This window comes from Pinus tabuliformis, chromosome 3_1, assembly GCF_031772625.1.
Source record: "Pinus tabuliformis cultivar Carrire ecotype Pingquan chromosome 3_1, CPIR1, whole genome shotgun sequence".
Taxonomy (NCBI): Eukaryota; Viridiplantae; Streptophyta; class Pinopsida; order Pinales; family Pinaceae; genus Pinus; species Pinus tabuliformis.
Window position 1 is genome coordinate 695,628,141 of NC_142301.1, and position 18,574 is coordinate 695,646,714.

An 18,574-nucleotide genomic window follows, 5' to 3' on the forward strand; every position below is an offset into this window, starting at 1 on the left:
TGAAACCTGCTTATAATAACCTTCATCTGAAAACTGGATTTAACAGAAGGATGATGCAGCAACTACTCCCAACTTTTGTTTGAGATATTCAAATGCTTCTCTAGGAAGCGGTTTAGTGAATATATCAGCAACATATTATTTGGAGGGAACATATTCCAATTTAACCTTTTGTTCAAGCACTTGTTCTTGTACAAAACGGTACTTAATGGGTATGTGCTTGGTCTTGGAGTGCATGACAAGATTTTTTGAAATACTGATGGCACTTGTATTATCACATAGAATGGAGATGGGTGGAGTACATGTGATATGAATGTCTCGCAATGTTTGCATCATCCAAAGTAGTTATGTGCATCAAGATGCAGCAACCACATATTTTGTTTCAGCTGTAGATAAGGCAATCGAACTTTGTTTCTTGCTGAACCATGACACTAACTGAGAACCCATATAGAATGCACCTCCACTAGTGCTCTTTTGATCATCAACATTTCCTGCCCAATCTACGTCTGTATATGCATGAAGAGTAAGGTATGTATCTTTAGGATACCATAGTCCAAAGTCCTAAGTTCCTTGACGATATTTGAAAATTATTTTGACTGCTTGGAGATGTGATTCCTTTGGATTTTCTTGGAACCTTCTTACCAATTCCTACTGCATGCATGATATCAGGTCTGATACCTGTTAGATAAAGCAGACTTCCAATCATAGATCTGTAAGTTGTTTTGTTTACTACTGGTGATTCATCGTTAGAACTGAGACTGCATCCTGTTGCCATCGGAGTACAAACTCGTTTAGAATCTTCCATTCCATACTTCTTCAAGATCTGCTTGAGATATTTGGTTTGTGAAAGACAAATACCATCTTTTTTTTGCTATACTTGTAGACCAAGAAAATAAGTAAGTTCACCAAGTAAGGACATTTCAAATTCTTACTACATTACTAAAGCAAAATTCTCACTCACGGATTCTTCATTGCTACCAAAAATGATATCATCAACATAAACAACAATAATTAACAGTTTATCATTTTCAATCTTTGTGTATAAATTGCTATCTTTAGAACCTTTTGTGAAACCCTTTTGTTGTAGATATTTGTCAAGGAGGTAATACCAAGCCATTGGAGCCTGTTTCAGACCATAGAGAGCCTTTTTGAGCTTGCATACGAGTTTTGCATCATTTCCAAGAATGAATCCTTCTGGTTGTTCAATATAAACTTCTTCTTCTAAATGTCCATTAAGAAAGTTCAATTTTAGATCCATTTGATATACTTTGAATTTTGAAAAACTAGAAAGAGCATGAAACATCCTTATGGCTTCAAGTCTGGCAATAGGTGCAAAAGTTTCTTCAAAATCTATACCTTGTTGTTGAGCATACCCTTTGCAAACAAGTCTTGCCTTGTTTCTAATAACTTCTCCATTTTCATTCAGCTTATTCTTGAATATCCATTTTGTTCCTATAACATTTTTATCATGAGGTTTACAAACTAACTCCCAAGTATCATTCTTTTCAATTTGGTCAAGTTATTCATCCATGGCCTTGACCCAACATTCATCTTTGTAGGCTTCATTTACATTCTAAGGTTCTGTGGAGGTTAGTAATCCTAGATAACTTGAGGTCCCTGTAAGAGTTCTTCTTGTTTGTACTCCAAACCCTTTTTCTCCTATAATTTGAGATTCTGGATGATTCTTCTAAACATATCTAGATGGAGTCTTTTCCCTGTCTATTGTATCTTCTTTTGGTGCTTCATTAGTTTCTTCTTCTATATCATTTTGATTTGATGGGGGAAATCATTCCCCATCTTCCTCATTGTCATATTCCTCTGTTGATTTCATTTGTTCTGGATTTCTGCATGCTTTATCAATTACAAAATCAATGCTTTCAACAATTTTCCAAAGTCTTTTATTATAACATTTGTATCCTTTACTTCTAGATGAATAACCAAGAAGAATTTCTTCGACTACTCTGGGTTGAAACTTACCAAGTCTTCCATCAGTCCTTTTAACGAAACATTTTCTTCCAAAAACTCTAAAGTGTTTTACAGTAGGAGGCTTACGATACCAAAGTTCATATGGAGTTTTATTACTATTTACCCGTACATCCGATTTGTTAAGAATAGTCACAGTAGCAAATGCAGATTCACCCCAGAAGGTTGCAGGAGTTCTAGATTCATCAAGTATAGCTCGAGCCATTTGTTGAATTGTTCTGTTCATTCTTTCCACCATGCCATTTTGTTGAGGAGTTCTTGCAACGAAGACTTACCTTTTTATTCCATGTTGTTCACAAAAGTCAAATAATTCATCTGATATGAATTCTCCCCCTCGATCAGATCAGAGACATTTGATTTTTCGATCTGATTCATTTTCAACTAAAGATTTGAAGGCTTTAAAATTTTAAAATGCTTCATCTTTATGCTTTAGTAGACCTATCCAACACATCCTGCAAAAATCATCAATAAATATAATAAAGTATTCTTCTCCACGAAGTGAATTTTTCCTTGTTGGACCACATAAATCAGTATGGATGAGTTCAAGAGGCTTACTTGTTGATCCTTCTTTCTCACTGAAGTGATCTTTGGTTTTCTTACCGACTTGACATGGTTTGCATATGGTGTTTTCGCGGATGCTGATATCTGGAAGATCATGAATTGCCTTGAGCCTGCATGCTTTTCTTATCTGAGGAAAGCTTAGATGTCCTAATCTTCTGTGCCATAGCCAGTTTTCATCTTTTTTTCTTAGATAGAATTGTTGTTGTCCTCCTTTGAGTATGTATACATTATTTTGATTTCTTGTAACTTTGATCACAGTCTTTCCTATCTCAATCTCACGAACCACACATCCGTTTGATCAAAACACAACTTCATTTCCTTTATAAATTTTTGAATGACACTCAACATGTTATGTTATAAACCATCTACATACATGACATTTCCAACTTTAACCTTTTTTTTGAAGAAAACATAACCTTTACCTTCAATGACAGCTGGAGTGTCATTTCCAAATGAGACATTATTTTTCTTTTCTAAAGCATTATATGAATGAAGTCTCTCTTTATCACCTATCATGTGTTTGGAGCATTCGTTGTCAATGTACCACTGATTTTCTTGTTCTTCTGCATACAGAGCTATGCCACATCTTTCTGTTTGAGATTCCTCTTTCTCCATATCTTGGGATTTAATGATGTTTGCTCCTTTTGAAGTGTTGGTCGAGATTTTCTCTTGCATTCAAATTCTTCCTGACCAAAGTTGTTACAAATCAAACATTCTATTTCATTTTCAAGAGGAGAAAAGTGATTGTAGGAACTTTTCTTGATTCCTGTTACACTCCTTTGATTTCATGCTTCTCTAGTCATGATGGTTTGTAGGCAACACATTGAGTAGCCTTATGCCCAAAGTTATGACATGAAAAACATTTCCCATTGAAGAAATTTCTTTGATCATAGAATATTTTGGCATTGTTTACCTATTGGTTGAATCTTCTATTGATATTCATCCTTGGAGTAAATTGAGTATGACTCATCTGATGAGTAATTTTATGCCTTTGTTGACGATTAACATAATGCTCACTGGTCTTTGCTACATCAAGATAGCTTCTGGTGGAGGCTGACGACTTTTATGATTGAGATGATTCTTCAGTATATCCAAGACCTATCTTTATCAGAGGAGAATATTGAACTTTGATGATTTCATTTAAAGTTTTAGATCCTTTAGAAAATCTAGGATTAAGAGATTTTGTCTTCTCAAGTTCTTTTCTTAGACCCACGATTCCACATTCTAGATTTTCATTATGTTTTTCTCTTTCAGTGAGTTGGTGTGTCAACGTATCTATGATCATATTCTTTTTTTCTAAGTAGATTTTGAGTTTTGTGATTTCTTCAAGAAAGTCTTCCTCTTCTAAGGCATCCAAAAAAATTATCATTGTCATAAGCCATGAGTAGTCTATAATCTTGTTCAGTTTCATCTTCATCACTATTGGATAAACCATCACTATCTTCATGCGTATAATAACTCCTTTTATTGACAACCTGTTTTCTATTGCCTTTTTCATATTCCTTTCCCTTTTCATATTTATCTTTATGAGGACATTTGGCAGCATAATGGCCAACTCTCCCACAAGAAAATCATTTGAATGATAACTTACCTCTGAATCTTCCGAAACCCCGTTGAAGCTTTTTGACAAAATTTAGCTCATCTTCTTCTTCTGAAATGTATCCTGGTTTGTCGTGCTCTTCCTTTTATTTTCCCTTTGCTGAAGCTTTAAAATCGGCTTCTCTCATATCTGATGGACCTCCTTTCCTCATTTCAAAGGCAGTTAGGATTCCATGGAGTTGAGTCATTGTAATAGTTTGAAGATCCTGTTTTTCTTCTATGGCATACACTTTTGACTCAAATTTAGAAGACAAAGATCTCAAAATTTTCTCAACTAAATTAGCTTCCCTTATCTCTTCACCCAGATTCTTCATACAGTTAACAATATCATCTATACGTAAAAAGTAACTAGCAACACTCTCATCACTATGCATCTTAAGAGTTTTATATTGAATTCTAAGTGTTTGAAGCTTAGCACGTTTTACCTGAGGGTCTCCTTCGTAGCTCTAAATGATTTTGTCCCATATCTCTTTGGCTGTCTTGAGCTGCATGATTTTGACAAATTTTGATTCTGACAGACTTCCCAATAATGTATTGACAACGTTGGCATTGGTTTTGTATAACTTCTTACCTGTAGAGTTTGTAGGTATTGCTGCTGGAAATTGATATCCTCCTTCCACAATTTTCCAAACATCGGCTCCAAGCGATTGAAGATAGGCTCTCGTTCTTATTTCCCAATATACCAAGTTTCTCCCATTAAAGATTGGTGGTCTGATAGATCCCATGCCTTTGTGATTATTCATCTTGAAAGATATTCCTTTAAGCGATCAAGCTTCTTCTTAAGGACCTGCTCCGGTACCAATTGTTGGAAATAATATTGAGAGGGGGAGGGGGGTGAATCAGTATTATCAGTTCAATAATTCTTCATTTCCCTTATCTCTTGTGAAGTGAACTAGCGCGTATACGCTACTGTTATTAGAGAAACTAGCGTATACTAAGAGAAATTATGATTTAATCAGTTTATCATGTGTTGATGTTTAATCGCTGCATCAGTAACTTGTTAAATAGTGCAGTAAAACCATAATAAACAATCACGCATAAGCAACACACATGAACACCAAGATTTAAGGTGGAAACCCAATGCGGGAGAAAAACAACCTGTTTTTGTCGTCTCTGTCTTCTTTTAATAATAAGAAAATCTATTTACAATCTTGTACTAGTGCAGACTCATACCAGTACACGGGCAGCCACCTGTAGAAGGCTACAACCTTCTCTCATTTTCCAGCTTCTACTGGAAGGGAGCTACAACCCCCTAGCTATTGTACTAGCCAATGTGTTTACTAGAACGTAGGTGTCGGCCTACAGAAGGCTACAACCTTCTCTCTTCTTCCAAGTACCACGTTTCATAAATTTTCAGACTGGATGCTCCTAGCATACAACAATATACATGAAGGCATCATTTCATCCAATTTCCATACTAGACACATCAAAACTTTCAAATTGCATCAACGAATAATCAGTTAATCTGAATAGTCATATCACTGTCAACAAAACACTGTGCTTAACCCAAAAACCTGCATCATCATTCAGAACCATCTACAACCTCAAAAATCATGCATTAGAATGTATACACTACTTTACTGAACCCAATCTGCGTGTATACGCTACATCCTTTAATCAAACCTACGTATACCTTCAAAACTACTGAAACATAAAACTTTTGAATCAAGTCTCTACCAACCAACAATATACTGAACATCTACTGTCAATTTACAGAGCTTTACCTAGGTAGTGGCAGAGATCACCCTTCTCACTTATAAAATCAATTAATCGGATATCAAACTCCTTATGCATTTAGTTTTGCATTCAGATCTAAGAAGAATTCCTTGACAGACAACAATAAAACAACATAGCTGATTAGATAGATCAGACAGATCTGAAGAATAGGCTTTTCCTTTGTATATGCTACTTGGAAGAGTAGAACCTGCGTGTACACGCGCTTTTACCGAGACGAACCAGCATATAGATATGCAAATATTAACTTAGAACTTTGCTGCTACTACAGACTTCAGACAAACCCAGATCATGACATTTAAAGAATAAAGCAGGTGTACATAATTATATCTAGCCTAACCAATATTAGATCATTCAATAATAAGTCATTTCAGGTCTCATGATCCTGATCCAACATTGAATTCAAGGTGCACAAAATATTTCAGATCAAATCACAAACATAGCCCCTGCAACATAACATATACTTCAGATAGAAGTATTCCTTAGAAACCCTTTCACTTTCCCACTCTCGCCTTATGATCTTCTCCTCCTTATATAGTTTAAGGCCTTTATCAATATCTCAAACCAAAACCACTTAGGACCCGTGGTATTCTTGGACGGGATCAAATAGTCATTACTCCACTCAATATTGTGGGCTAATACCATGATATTGAACCCTGGTATTGTCTCCTCTTGAATTTCCTTGATTTTCCAACATATACGTGCTTTTCTTCTTGTGAAAGTGTGTGTATATGTATACGCTCTTTTTGTTCTGTGAACCATCGTGTATATGTTGTTTTGACTAAGTGGACATGCGTATACATTTTAAACTACTTTTCACCATCCTTTAGCTTCAACTTCTTCATTCTGATTAGTAGACTTTAGTTCCATCTTCCTGTTTTTCTATACCAGTGCCCTGTTACATCTGAATGAACCTATTACACTGTGGGTTGCCTTTCATCAAAACTGATTTGACTTGTGAGTGAGTTTCCATCAAGGACAACACTTGTATCATAATGCCAACATAGTGTGCAAGCCACAACTTTCCAATCACGCGAGCTGCTACTCGCTCCAGGCCACTACCTATATGAACTTTGCAGGTCTCGACCTGCTGGAAGCCACCACTCCCTCGAATTTGTAGGCCACCAACTGCTAAAATCCACCACTCACAATAAGTCTCATCCAACCATCACTGGATGGAAGCCACCATTCCCAAGTTCTCATGCCTTTACCTAAAGGATGTTGCTACACCCTATCACAATGAGCCAATATTTACTTCACTAAAGGCCCCGAACTTTAAGGACCTCTTGTGGACCTTGCTTCATAATGTTTAATACTAGATCCACTGGTCTATGCAATCAAACACTTGTAAGCCACATTTCATCGATTTTCATATTGGACTCACAATATCCTCTATGCTCATACAACTGAATGGAATCTAGAACATAATAACGAATTTGCATACAAAACTTTGTTACACAATCAATCTATGCAATGTAGATCCTTGCAATACAATTAGCTCACATAATAAATCTATTGATCAACCTGAATAATCCAACAACACCATAAACTAATAATCTTAACATCATACTCATTCATCACTAACATACTCTAGCAACCATTCAAAAGGCATATAAAGGTGCTACAACAAAAGACTCTCCAATAGAACCCCTGTAATACAAACATATCAACAATTTAAACTCTGATCTAAAATACCTATAGCACCAACTACAACAATACTCCGAGCTCCATATCAACAACAACTAGCATCAATACAATCTGCAACATAAGCATGTTAGACATATAGATACACTACAACTCCATCATCCTCTTACATATGCTCCAAATATCATCTCTGATTTGCACTTTATTATTTGCATTCCTATACCTTACTCTTTGATTCTATCTAACCCCTTCTACTGCACACTCTGACCATTTTATCAATGATGAATGATGCAATCAAGACAAAGCACTAATCCTCATTCTCTTGACTTGATCACCTTCTAGAATATGGAGCAACCTTTCTCAGACTATTGGATAAAATGCCCTGTGCGAAAACCATAGAAAATGTCCTTGGAATTGATTAGAATATCTACACAATATGAGAAATCTACCTACAAGCAGTAACACACCTCCTACTCTCTGGAACGATGTTATAACACAGGTAAATGGCTATGTAGACTGCATTATAACGCAAGTTTTCTTCTTATTCAACCGTGTTACACTAATTCTTTGCCACCAAAACTTTGTCAAATTGCTCGAGCACTTTCAGAACCTATCCATCTTCCTTTGCTAGCATCTCTAGAACCTGTAGAGCCTCTGCAACCATTGGGAACACCTTAGTAACATGTCATCACAAGTCCTCTAGATTTATTGAGATCAATGCCAACACAATTGACTCAGTGGTTGAATCCTTAGGTAGACATCCTAGGTTGACATCAATGCCAACACCATGAGGCCAACAATGCACAGACAAACCAGCATTGAATCTATATGAGCTAACCTTACATCAAGATCCAAAATGTCATTTCTTGAGACAGATTGTTATGCTCCTTATTTCCACCTTTTATACATGAAATTTTCAACATCATCCATCGTTTGAAAGATCCGTATTATCCACCCTATTACCTGTAATAATTCTTTAGCAATATAACCTTTAATGGGCTCAAAGTTTGATTTGGTCCATGCCTTTAGATTTTTAGATCTTATTCTTCTACCTAGAAAATGACATATGCACAAGTCCTCCATCCCCAATATCTCATTTAGCTCTCTCTTCTCACCTAGAAACAAGTTGAATTGATCTTGTTTTTTACTTTAATGAATTGCCATCAGTTTTTATGTTTTGTCACCCTCCGATTTTTGAAACCCCAAGCTCTCTGAGGATGAGATTGGAGAGTCACTCATGTGGTTGAAATCCAACTATTCTCTAATGAATCCTACCTCTGTAAGTGAATAAATTCTTGTGTTTGAGCCATATAATAGAGTTTTGAGGTCTTTGCAAGTCTCTTCTGAGGTAAATGTGACTATCCAATCAGTTATATGCATTAAATCACCATGCTTGTGCATCCTTTGCGTTAATGCCCTTGGATTCTAGTCCACTTTTTAGGACATTTTGTGGTCCAACAATTAAGGATATCAGTAGATTCATTTCCTAGCCCTGTCACAATATCCCTTGTTGGATTTTCCTCTTGTACATTGGATTCAAACAAAGCTTGAACCATTTCACCAATACTGACAACAACCTAATCTTCTAGCAAGCTATATCCTAGGTTTGATTACCTCCATGGCTCTGACATGTCAATAGATCAATATAATTTTCAGTTGGACCATATTTATTGGTCCTCCTATGGATTGTCAAAATAATCAGTCACCTCTTTGTCTAGAATCAACATGAGGTTAGTCCTCCTTACCTCATATCACCCTAGTTGCTACAATAAATGAACCTTGTGGAAACCCTAAGTCACCCTCTCTAGTTGCATAGATCTATCACCTTGCCAAAATTAATCTTCTCAAAATTATTAAAGAATAAATATCCTCTATACGAATTCTAAAAGCCCTTAAATTCCACTTGTTTTTCGTTGATTCCAAAGGATACTTCCTATGATAATGATGCAAGAAAATTTTAGTGTTCCTGCATGTTCAGCTACTATGATTTAACATCATAATTCAAAACTCTCACTGATATGTTTCAGAGAGAAAATACTCCCATACACTGTCAACAATACATAACATGCATGCAACATAATACCCCAATGTAATATTAATTGACCGACGATTAATCCTAGGAAAGAATTTAATGATGCTATCTGCAATGATGAGATCTTTATGATATAATATCAAAACTTACCATATTCTAGGCATGATCATGTCCACACAACTCCATGTCCATGCAAGGTTATCGTCAGGCCACACCGAAAGGTTTCCAATTCATTAATTGAAATGTACAGCAAAACCAAAAACACCATGCATCGAGAATTCAATTGAAGCTGCCAACGCATTTTCCTTTTCTAATGCACTCACAAACTAATATTCACAGTACAAATAAATAGATGCATGAATTGATGAGTTAGATCAAAATAACTCTTTCCACAATTTCCTATTGACCTCACGCCTCCAATGATTTGCTAGTATTTGGGTGCCTTCTCTTATTCAATTGTACTTCTACTGAAACATCGACATTAGCTTCATTTTCCTGAGGCCTTCTTTTGTGCACCAAAAACAAATTCTTCAATGAGAGAATCAATACACAATCAAACTTTGACTGAGAGAAAATCAAATGCAAAATAGATACATGGTCTTCATACATTAATTCATAGTAACAAGATCATAGTCCATTACAATAAAATTCTCTTTCATTAAAATAGCATTGTGCATACATATGCTTGGAGGCATTCATTCTCTCTATGTCTTGATCTCTCATTCATTTGGCCATTCTCCCCTTTCCTCATTTACCCATATGATTACAATAAGTAGAATTGAGAAATGCAATAGCTTTTCTAGATCCTAAAACCACTCCAATAGTTTCTAAGATTTCTAGACTTTTTCCCATCGTAACAAAATGCTAATAGTTGCCAATATTTTTTCTCGTGCAACCTCTCATGCCTTAAAAGTCAAATTTTCTTCTTAAAAATCTTATCTACTCAATCTTATCTCTATTCATAGTCCCTTTAGAAATAAATAAATTAACATTATTTATAATAAGGATTTAGAATTCCTTTTTCATGTTAAAACTTGGTTTGGAAGTTTGTCTCCAAAAAAAAACTTAATGATTTTGAGGCTCTAATACTCTAAATAATAATTTTTCTAAAAATAATTATAGCTCATCACACTCTTTAGACTATAAACAAAAATAAGATGTATTAATACCTGGCCAACATTACATAAATATTGTTTACATTTACATACCCTCCTTGAAATTGAATATTACATACCCTCTTTGAAATTGAAAATATAACTTTAAAGAAAAATATATATTATTAACTATTAAATTTACCTAAATTATATAAAGAAAATAAATTCCTATTATGTTGTTTTGATAAATAAAAAAAATTGAATTTCATTAAAAACACATTACATATTACATGTGAATCAAATGGATTGAATTTCCTTAAAAATACATTACATGTGAAACATTTTTTAGATTGAAATTTTGCATATAATAAAATTGAAAGTTATTATTAATTGGTATATAGACGTTTTAGAGGTATCTAGATATCTTAAAATAGCGAGCTTGTTTAAATATTGGAAAAAAGGTCTCCAGAATTTAAGTAAAAGTCTGCAGAATATAATGACAATTCTCATTAAAGTATTTCCCATGGCTAGGTGTCCATTTTAGTCATAAGTTGGAAATTATAACCGTATTCTCAAATTATTTTTTTTCATCGAATTAGTTGCAATTTTAATCAAAATATATGAAATTAAGCACCTCAATTGCACCATTGAGATTTTGTCAACTATGAAGTCCGTTAAAGGTGAGAAGAGGTAACGACGGAAAGTCCGTTAAAGGGGATTCCAGGTGACGTGTCGGTCTAGTAGACTCTCACTCTGCGCAAAATAATGTGGACCATCCGATCAGAGTATCCGACCATTAATCTGAGCCGTGAATTTCTCCCGAGTTCTCCTTAAATTGCAGAGTGCGGGCATTCCAAACCCTCGTTCATATTTAGCGATTTGGTTGTAGTCTCCAGGATTCGATTCTGGGCGTCTTCAGTTTCTGAGTTAGAGTGATAGATCGAGCTTGGTGGTTAATATTTCGACTTCCTTCCTCATATTTTCGTCATTTCCAACATTTAGGAATGCTACGTGCTGGAGAATTGGGGTTTTAGAATGAGCTAGCGCACTGCAATGGCCACGTTCGTTTCTTTGTGAAGGGTTTTCCTTTATCACCACCATTTATCTGAAAATACTCTCCAAAATACCATTTCCATTTTCCGAAGTCTTCTATCTAATAGAGGGTTTCATTTCTGATATCCATTTTGAACCTGTGCAGATGATTAGAGGCCGTTGTCAGTCTATATGTTTCGATTATTTTTCGAGATCTAGGTCTCTGGAGGCGTGAATTAGGTCACACGAGATCTAAAATACTAGGCATCTATCTTGTATTTTCATTCTTAAAAGAATTTTGCATTTTCATTTTCAATGGATTGCAGCGGCCGCGTCCCTTTCTTTGTGAAGGGTTTTCTTATATCACCACGATTTGTCTGAGAATACTCTCTAAATTGAAAGTCTGTAAGATACCATTTCCATCTTTTGAAGTCTTCTATCTAACAGAGGGTTTCATTTCTGATTTCCGTTCCGAAACTGTGGAGATGATTAGAGGTCGTTTTCTGATTAGAAGCTTGATGACCAGGCATCTATCTTGTATTTTCACTCTTAAAGAATTTTTCATTTGGGTAATTGATGTATGTAAACCATATAGCCATTGAAACTTCATTGGGGTTTGCGGGTGTGCTAGCTGGCGGCCCGTCAGATTAATGAAATGTCTGTGTCAGTTTAATGAAATGTCTTTGTTTTGTTCTTTGGGAAGGTCAACCTTTCCAACCATCCGAGCATATTTTGGCTGAGGTCTGTGTAGTGTGTTTTGTGTTGGAATTTTTGATTGATCGTATATTTTGGCTGAGGTCTGTGTAGTGTGTTTTGTGTTGGAACCTTTGATTGATTGTTTGACATGGCCGGCTAATCTAATTTCGATGAAGTGCTTACACATTTAAAAGTCTCCCACATAACACATGAAAGATTCTGGTATTTACAGTTCCATGGATTATCATGTGCAATGGGTTAACCTCGCTTTTGTCCTAATGGTGTAGGATCATGTGCAATGGGTTAACCTCGCGCTTTTGTTGTAATGGTGTAGGATAATATCAAATGCTCCTCTCCTTAACCCTATTACTATAAAAGGAATAAGACTTTGCTCCTCTCCTTAACCCTAATACTATAAAAGGAATAAGGTTTTTCATCCCAGGAATGCTTTTCTCTGCTAACCTCGATTTTATAATGGGTTTTTTAACAATGGTTCAGGACAATATCAAATGTTATCAAATGCTTTTGTCTATCAAATTCTTTTCTCTCCATAACCTCGAGACTTTAAAACGAATAAGACTTTCCATTATGGGAATGCTTTTCTTTGCTATATCAAATGTTATCAAATCTCTGCTTAACCCTGAGACTTCAAGATGAATAAGACTTTCTATTTTGGGAATGTTTTTCTCTGTTTAACTCTGAGACTTTAAAAGGAATAAGACTTTCCTTGCTTAACCCTGAGACTTCAAGATCAATAAGACTTTCCATTTTGGGAATGTTTTTCTCTGTTTAACTCTGAGACTTTAAAAGGAATAAGACTTTCCATGAGAAGGCTTTTTCTCTGCATAACCTTGAGACTTTAAAAAGAACAAAATTTTCTATGGGAATGCTTTTCTCCCTGGTTAACTCTGAGATTTTAAAAGGAATAAGACTTTCCATGGGAATGCTTTTTTCAGCTTAACTTTAAAAGGAATAAGACTTTCTGCATATAAGACTTTCCATGGGAATGCTTTTTTCGGCTTAACCTTAAAAGGAATAAGACTTTCCATGCATAGTACTGCTCATGTAATTCAAATTTTGTTTTTTCAAATATGAAACAAATAGCATTATTGGAAGTGACTTCATCAACAAAATTTATGTTCCAAAATATTCTTCTCCTACTTATTCTTCTTACAACAAAGAAGCATGAAGCACTTGATTGCGATCAACTATTCCATCTACTCTTAGGTGGGTTTGATTATGTAGAAGAAGCAGCCAATTATTTGTTAAAATAATTTTTCATTATATAATTTCATTTACTCTATTAGGTGGATTTGATTATGCAGAAAATTATAGGATGGAACAAAAAAAATTATTACATTTCTTAATCAAATTATTTTCATTCTCTCACTAAGTTTAAATAAAATATATAGTTCAGTTTTTTTTTTTTAATAAAAATCATCCTCTCACTACTAAAATGAAATATTTAGTTTGAAAAATAGGATGGAATAAAAACTATTGCATCTCTATATATATATATATATATATATATATATATATTATAGGTTATCAATTATGGAAATGAGATTAGAGAGATAGAAGATAAAAGTAGGGATGAAATTATAAGAATGCCAAGGAGGTAGACATATGCTTATTGCAATTAATCTTTTAAAGTTCACATTGGATAATTTTGAGGTACGAACAGGTTGAAACTCCTTTGTTTTATAGCTTTGTCATTCCTTTGTTATAGACAAAGCACTGTAGTCTTTAGAGGCATGTCCAAGTATTGTGGAGTTCCAATGTTTATGTGAAAACCATGAAAAACTATAATCATAGTTGCTGGAATCAATTTTGTATTGGATGTAATGTCTTATGCTCATGCTTGATTCCCATTTTATTTTATTTAATCTTGAGTTTGATTCTTCACTTGCAAAGACTTAGGAAATGGCAAGAGCAAATAGGAAGAATCATTGACAACAAAGATATGTATTTGCGAGGAAGTATGTTTTATCTGACTTCACTAGTTGCACCCGAGGGCATTATTTGATTTGGTAGAAGATAAATACCATAGCGATTCACTGGTAGCTAAGATAAAATATGAGCGTTTCGTTCACTCAAACTTTCAATGCGATTTTGATCCACCACATTAGAGATACTATTGTTCGAACTGATTGCATTCAACTACAAGTTAGTATCATTTGCTTTTATCTGACCAACCATTGGGCAGACATGTAGTAGAACTTTTTGTTTGTTTGATACACTTTGGTTTATTTTTTAGTTTGATGACATGATTCTACATACTAGTTCATTTGGATGTCATAGTACTTAATATCAAAGTTTGTTACTGCATTGCGCCCCTTGTATTTTATGGTAGTCATATCATAAGCCCAAGTAGCTTCGTATATTGGTTTTGACATATACAAAAGTAGAAGCTTCCAAGGTTTACGATATTGCTACCATACATTCAAGGGGCACAATGTAACAAATTTCGATATCAAGAACTATGACATATAGATGGTTCAGTGTGCATAATCATGTCACCAAAATGGAAATCGAACAAAACGTGTCACAAACAAATAATTATACTATTCCACTTTTGCCAATGATGCTAACCCACAAATGAACGTGATCAATTTCAACAATATTTTCTTTGATGTGGTGGATTAGAATCAAACCGAAGGTGTGAGCAAACAAAACTCTCAAATTTATCTCAATTGTAGGTGAATCGCTTTGGTATTTCTCTTTTGCCAAATTAGACAATGCCCTTAGGCGCAACTAGTGATGTCAGAGAAAACTAAGTTCCTCCCTCAAATGATGGTGCCCTATACTTTGTAGACCCCTTCAAAGGTGCAACATATTGCTTGCCTTGAATGGTGGTATTCCCTTTTTGTGATTTCCAATATGGAAATGTGCCTCCAATATATTCCCTTTTTGTGATTTCCAATATGGAAATGGGAGAACGAAAAAGAGGAAAGTATTGATATGATATTGTTGTGGGGAATATTGGAGGCACATTTCCATATTGGTAATCACAAAAAGGGAATACCACCAATAGGGGCGTGCAATATGTCATGCCTGTGAAGGGGTCTATTAAGTATAGGACACCATCATTTGGGAGAGGAAGTATGTTTTATCTGACTTCACTAGTTGCACCCGAGGGTATTATTTGATTTGGTAGAAGATAAATACCATAATGATTCACTGGTAGCTAAGATGAAAAATGAAGGGGTTTATTAAGTATAGGGTGCCATCATTCAGGAGAGAGAGTATGTTTTATTTGACTTCACTAGTTGCACCCGAGGGCATTATATGATTTGGTAAAAGATAAATACCATAGCATTTCACTGATAGTTAAGATACACATTGAGTGTTTTGTTGGCTCAGAGCTTTAGTGCGATTCTGATCCACCACAGTAGAGATAGTATTGTTGGAACTAGTTGCATTCATCTACAGGTTAGTATCATTGTTTTTATCCCACCAACTATTGGCCAAACATGTAGTAGAATTCTTTGTTTGTTTGATACACTTTTCTTGGTTTTTAGTTTGATGACATGATTCTACAACTAGTTTATTTAGATGTCATAACTCTTGATATCAAAATTTGTGACTGCATTGCACCCCTTGTATTTTATGATAGCAATATCATAAGCCTTAGTAGCTTCGTATATTAGTTTTGACAAATACAAAAGAAGAAGTTTGCAGGGTTTACAATATTGCTACCATACATTCAAGGGGCACAATGTGATAACAAATTTTGACATCAATTTGCATAATCATGTCATCTAAATGGAAATCGAACAAAATGTGTCAAACAAACATATAATTCTACTACTCCACATTTGTCCGATAACTAGTTAAATAAAAACAACGATGCTAACCCAAAAATGGATGTGATCAATTTCAACAATATTGTCTTTGATGTGGTGGATCAACATCAAAAACTTAAGGTTTGAGCCAAAAAAACTCTCAAATTTTATCTCAATTATTGATGAATCGCTTTGGTATTTCTCTTTTGCCAATTCACACAATGCCCTTAGGCGCAACTAGTGAAGTCAGAGAAAATTGAGTTCCTCTCTCCAATGATGACACCTTATAATTGGTAGACTCCTTCACAGGCGTAACACCACCAACATGGGCATGCAATATGTGATGCCTGTGAAGGGGTTTATCAAGTATAGGGCACCATCATTTGGGAGAGGAAGTTTGTTTTATCTGACTTCACTAATTGTGCCCGAGGGCATTATTTGATTTGGTCAAAGAGAAATACCATAGTGATTCACTGGTAGCTAAGATATAAATTGAGCGTTTTGTTGGCTCTGATCTTAAGTTCGATTTTGATCCACTACACTAGAGATAGTATTGTTGGAACTAATTGCATTCATGTACATGTTAGTATCGTTGCTTTTATCTGACCAACTATGACATGTAGTAGAAGTCTTTGTTTGTTTGATACACTTTGGTTGATTTTTAGTCTGATGACATGATTCTATAGACTACTTCATTTGGGTGTCATAGTTCTTGACATCAAAATTTGTCATTGCATTGTGCCCCTTGTATCTTATGGTAGCAATATCATAAACCCTACTCGAACACCATCATTTAGGAGAGGAAGTATGTTTTATCTAATTTCGCTAATTGCACCTGTGGGAATTATTTGATTTGGTAGCAAAGAAATACCATAGCGATTCACTTTTTGCTTGTTGGTGTCGTAAAATGCTTCTTTTGTTGATTGATGGAGTGTTGTTTTCTATTTGAAAACATTGTTTTGCATTTGTTTTACCTTGTATTTCGAATTTTACTTTTCGTGAAAATGTATTAGATTTGTTGCATTGAAAAGTTATTTTTTGAGATTCATCATTGAAAATATATTACATTTTTCAGTGATTGAAAGCTAAAAACAGTATTCGATGCATCAAATCATTCAAAACAAAAGGAAAAGCATAATTCATATAAATGCATCTTTGTAAAGTAAAACCATTTTTCTTTCGAAAAGGTTTTTTACTTTTGGCATTGCATTTAGTGAAATGAAAGATTAGGTTTTGTTTTCACATTTTTCATTTGGAAGACAAAAGTGAAAGTTAGTGGAAGGCATTTTGCATGATGCATTTTGTTTGATGCATTATTGATCAAAATTTTTTCCTTGATTAGTCTAGTTTTCATTGAAATGAAATGTTTTCCTTTTCTCATGTAGTTGCATCTTAGGTGTTTAGGTGACATCATTAAGGCCTTGAAACTGAAACATAATTGAAGATCAACTTTAAAATATATCAATTTATCTAAGGAGATTTTGAAACATTAGTGTTCATACTTAGTGGTCTAGGCTAGAGACGTGTTCCAGCATCTATAAAACTTAGCAGTTGTCATTCACTTTTGCATTAGACAATGCTAGCACAGACTTGTGCTCCCCGTATTGTCAACTATATAAAGGGAGACCCTCATAGGTTGCAAACCTTTAGCCATAGGAAGCTGAGTCTACCACCCTGTAAACGTGATACAACGAACACAGCATTTGCAGAGATTGCCTGCACGTACATCAAGTATTTGGTAAATTTATTTGCTAGGGTGTATATTGCAGTTCACGGTTACTTGGTAATCCCTTTTACCTAGAGTATTCTGAGTAGTCATTTCGATCTTTTCTAACTCCTTAAACTTGAAAATATCATCAAGCACTTGTCCTTTCAAGCTCGCTAAACCAACGAAAGCGACTAGAGTCACCTTTTTCGTCCTTTTCTCGACTCTTAAAACATGAAAAGGAAAAGTTTTTGTTTCAAATTATAAAATTAATTGACCATGGAACAACATCCTTCCTATGGAAATACACCTTAGTAGAATATTAGGTTGATACCAATGGCAATGTTTCCTGAGTCTACCAGTCAGGGAAACCACTCTGATGGGAATTTTGGTCCTTTATCTTCTTTTGGAAAAGTTGGTGCTCCTTATATGGCAACGTTGTCTCTTCCAGGATTGACCATTGATCTGCCAGTTTGGTTGTTTTCGACCTCGGTGGTTTTGAGTGTCCAAGCAACGTTTCAACCAAGTTCTCCTCCACCTGAACAACATCAACCTCACGTTGATCCCAAAGTTGACCTCTCGGCTTCTTCACATATTTCTTCACCTCATTCTTCCTCTTCGCCTAGTGAAATTTTGGATTCTAGTAACCAGGAAGTTAAGAAGAAGAAGAGGCCGAATAAGAGGAAGCAAAATAAGCAAGGGGGGAACCAAA

The 18,574-nt window shown here is 35.0% G+C and overlaps 1 long non-coding RNA gene across 1 annotated transcript; it reads left to right on the forward strand.

Moving 5' to 3' along the window:
- The first annotated feature begins 11,496 nt into the window (after positions 1 to 11,496).
- On the forward strand, positions 11,497 to 11,992 carry LOC149189041 (uncharacterized). Its single transcript, XR_016256322.1, has 2 exons — positions 11,497 to 11,858; positions 11,896 to 11,992. It is a non-coding gene; the product is annotated as an uncharacterized LOC149189041 (long non-coding RNA).
- Positions 11,993 to 18,574: the final 6,582 nt, after the last annotated feature.